Source organism: Echinops telfairi, unplaced genomic scaffold (assembly GCF_000313985.2).
Source record: "Echinops telfairi isolate 266 unplaced genomic scaffold, ASM31398v2 ScPeMD7_7468;HRSCAF=8506_0, whole genome shotgun sequence".
NCBI classification, from domain to species: Eukaryota; Metazoa; Chordata; class Mammalia; order Afrosoricida; family Tenrecidae; genus Echinops; species Echinops telfairi.
The window spans coordinates 86,214,093-86,218,762 of record NW_022111369.1 but is presented as its reverse complement, the minus strand read 5'-3'; positions in this window follow the sequence as shown (position 1 = coordinate 86,218,762).

The window sequence follows — 4,670 nt, the reverse complement described above, 5'->3', positions numbered from 1 at the left end:
CCACCAAACGGTAGGGTATTGTTTATATCTCTACAGGAGAGGGAGAGAGAGACCAGGCTTCAACCTGATGCACCAAGATGTGAATACAGCATACCAGCATGTTCCAGGGAACCAATAGAGATGTCTGCAGGGCTGGCCCAAATCCCAACTATGTGGACACCGGCCCCCTCCAGAAGAAAGAGCTTCAGAGGACAGCACTAGGGCTTGGGGGGAGGGGACTGTCTGATTAGAGCACAAGGGAGAAACAAAAAGGGACTCAGAGGGAAGGGAAGACATCCTGGCCCACTAAGCTGGGGGACAATATTCTTGCTCAGAGCAGACAATGCACAGAGAGAGCCATAGGGCCGGTTCCACCATGAGACATGACATCCCTCACTAAACCATAGCACTGTGGGGGACAGCACCGGAGACAGTGTGGTAATTGTGCACAATCTGACCCCATCGTGCTGGGACAAAACACTAAGCACATGCAACAGAGCAGCAAGCGGAGAAAAGTGATGAAGTCCCTGGGGAATACCAAAAATAGGCTTTGGAGACAGAGTGTGGCACTCATAAGACTCGATTGGACTACACTCATAAAGGCCAACAAACAGACCTTGAACTATTTATAGGCCTTTCCATTTTTGTCAGTGGCTTTCTTTGTGTTGTTGTTGTTGTCATTTTGCTGATCTTGACTTCCTTTGTTGTTTTATTTGGTTTTGTGCTTATTAATGTATCTACATGTCCATCTAGATAAAATAGGCAGGATCAATAATTTGGAGATGAAAAGAATGGCACCAATGGTTCCAGGGGGATATGGGAGAAGGGGAGGTGGGAGAAAGGAAAGTGTGTGGGGTGGGGGGGGGCAGGGGGAACAAACCTGGGACAAGGGAACAAAAAGGGAACTAAAATCAATGAGGAGAAGGGTGCAGAAGGCCTAATGGTGATTAATCAATGGCAATGTAGCATCGAGGAATTACTAAACCAAATGAAAGCCAAACAGAATAGAGGGACAAGAGGGAAGTAAAAGGAAACAGAGGAAAGAACCAGGAGGCAAAGGACATTTATAGAGGCCTAAATACAGGCATGTACATATGTAAATATATATATAGCGAGATGGGAATAGAACTCAGTACTCATATCTATATGTTAAGAATTAAGGTGGCAGATGGACATTGGGCTTTGAATCAAGTACTCCCTCAACACAAGGACACTTTGGTCTAACAATTTGGCATTCTGTGATATTTAGCTACTGGACATGATCGCTGAAAACAAAATGGGTGCATAAGTAAACGTGGTGAAGAAAGCTGATGGTGCCCAGCTATCAGAAGAAAGCTGATGGTGCCCAGCTATCAGAAGGTCTTAAAGGATTGAACATAAGCAAGCGGCCATCTAGTTCAGAAGCAACAAAGCCTACATGGAAGAAGCACACCAGCCTGTGTGATCATGAGGTGTCTATAGGATCAGGTACCAGGCATTTAAGCACCAGAACAAAATCATATCCAAGGTGAATGGGGGTGGGGGCATGGAGTGGAGGCCCAATGCCCATCTGTAGACAATTGGACATCCCCTCACAGAGGGGTTACAGGGAAGAGATGAGCCAGTCAGGGTGCAGTATAGCACTGATAAAACACACAACTTTCCTCTAGTTCTTTGGTGATTCCTTCCCCCCAATATCACAATCCATCCCCCCTATATCCATCCCCCTATATCAATTCTACCTTACAGATTGGATTAGACCAGAACATGCACACTGCTACAGATAAGAGTCTGCAACACAGGGAATCCAGGATAGATACCCCGCCTCCCCGGGCCAACATGAGGGTAGAGATACCAGGAGGATTTGGGGAGGGTGGAGGGAGAACAGGTAATTGATCACAAGGATCAACCTATAACCCCCTCTCAGGGGGACAAACAATGGAAAAGTGGGTGAGGGGTGACAGAGGACGATGTAAGATATGAAAAAAATAATCTATAACTTATCAAGGGTTCATGAGGGAGGGTGGGCAGAGGAGGGAGGGGGAAGAAAGAAATGGGGAGCTGATATCAGGGGCTCAAATGGGAAGAGAATGCTTTGAAAAGTATGGCAGCATATGTGCAAATGTGATTGACACACTGGATGAATGTCTGGATTGTGATGAGATGTAAAAGCCCCCCAATAAAAGTATTTAATACTAATATAAAAAATGTCGAAAGTATGTCAGTCAAATTCTTGCCATGGTAGACTTTGAGGAACACTCTGGCCTTACTTCCTCCAACATGGTACTTTCAATATTCTCCTCCAGCACCACAGCTCACATGCACAGTACTCTTTCCCAACCCCACATTTCAAATTTATTTGTAATGTTTCTGATCCTATGACTCTCTAGAGCAATGTAGAGTCTCAGAAAACCCCAGAGGCAGTTCTACTTCATCCAGTAGGGTCACTATGAGTTGGCATTAACTCTGTCAGTGAGTTTGGTCAGAAATCTGGGAGCTAATCTGGGTGTTTGATTTAGGATTTCAAAAGAATATGGGAATTATCCAAACTCTGTTCTCAATAGAAATAATCTGTTTCTAGATTCACATATGCTGCTGGAAAAATTGATCTTTTTGTGCTGTTTAAATTCCCAGGCTTCTGTAGCTTGTTAGCTGCTGTCATTTCCTAGAGGCTGTCCTCAGCAACTTACCATGTGATCCTACTATCATGGAACAGACATTTAAAAAGCCAACAAGTTGTGGGGAGGCATCTAGCTTTCCATCTAGCAAGCATGATCAAGGGGCATCATATTTACTATCTCTATTCCTTAGGATAAAGTAAAAATCTATAGCCACATTCAAGGGTAGTGAATTAAACACAAACAAGTAAATAAAAACATAGTCACCAGGATTCAAAGAAGAAAGAATAAACTGGATACCCTATCCAGACTTCTCACCACACATATAGTGATTCGAAATATTATCAAAGTTGTATCTGAATATATGATGGTGATTTATTTAAAATATTATTTTTAATGTTCTATATAACTTCTTAGAAACCAGAAGTGCCAGTAGGCGATTACATTTCACTGGGAGTGAAATCACTGGGAATTTAGTTTGATGTGGTAGTTGGGAATAAACAAGTCTTTAAATATCTCTTTATCCCAGTGTTTCCATGTAACTTTCAGAGCCCTTTTTTGTGAATAGAGTTTACTTCCCTAATTTTTCAATTTCAAATATGTAAACTGCTTTGCCAAAGAGTGGTTAACAGCTTTGATACGACACAAGCACTAAAGGGATTGAATGTTTTATTTATTTTTTTCTTTCATACCTTTGCAATTCTAGAAAAAGTACATTTTTGAAAAAAAATCACCCAGTCACATTAATAGATGGAGAAAGCTATTGATGATACAGATAAGGTACCCCAGTTTAGCCAAACTTAGAACAGAAAACAGGATTATTTGAAGATGCAAGCTAAGATCTAACATAACCACCCAACATGACACCTAAATCTCATAAAAATGTGAGAAATAAAGTGGAAAATAAATAAATTGAGCAGAGAATTAATGCATTTGAAATTTTATGGTGAGGAATATTAAGTACACTATATACTGCCAGAAAACGGTCTGTCTTTGAAGAAGTAAAGCAAGAATACCCCTTAGAAATGAGATGGCAAGATATCTTCTCATATACTTTGGACATGTAAGGGACAAGTCCAGGAGAAGGACATCATAAGATGGACCGACACTAACCAAAAAACAAAACCCTCAGTGCCACTGGGTTGATTCCAACTCATAAGGACTCTATAGGACAGGAAGCACTGCCCCCGTGGGTTTCTAAAACTTTAAATTTTTACTGGAGCAGAAAATTTGTCTTTCTCACATATTGACACAGTAGTTACAAAAAATGAATTCCAACATAGTAAAATACATTCCATTTTCCAATTAGCAATGCATGTCTGCTGAACCTTAGTAGCTTGTATGTTGCCCTGGTGTTGGAAGTTATGTCATTGGTATTTCAAACTCTGTCAAAATAAACTGTGGTAGACAGGTTTTAGCAGACTAGAAATTATGCATAGGTGCCTCACTTTTAAGAGATTTCCATGGAGAAGTTTGCCTATAGTAGCAGAACATTGTTTGATATTGTTTTGTTAGGCCAGTTGACTGTAGAAAAAAATCCAGAGACATATATGTGTAAGAGAGAGCTTTATATTAAAGGGCAAATATATATTGAGAAAACATCCCAGCCCAGTCCAGATCAAGTCTGTGATAGCTACATAATTTGGTATCAATTTGAGGATTAAGAGTGTAGGGGTGGAGCCTAGCCTGTCCATCAGAATATAGCCAATGAGATATCTGTGTGGACATGGCCTTCTCCTGAGAATTCTGGGAACTCCTGTTATCCCTTCTTAGAGAAAGGAGACATACTCTCTCTCAGCTTACTCTCTGTGAGACGTTTCTGAGGAGAAGCCAGATAAAGCTAACCTTAAGCAGTCAGCGTTTCAGAGTTGAAGGAAACATATGGAGACTCCTGCCAGTGCTGAGATGCTTACAATGCCACTGGATCCACAAGACTTTCAACCCACTGGCCCCTGATCTTCCTGGATTCAGTGTGATTGAGTGTGTTTCATGAGTCTGAAGAGGACTTTATAGATTGGTGTGTTAGTCTGGGTAGACTAGAGAAACAAACACATAGAAACTCATATGTGTATAAGAGTGCATTTTAAATAAAGC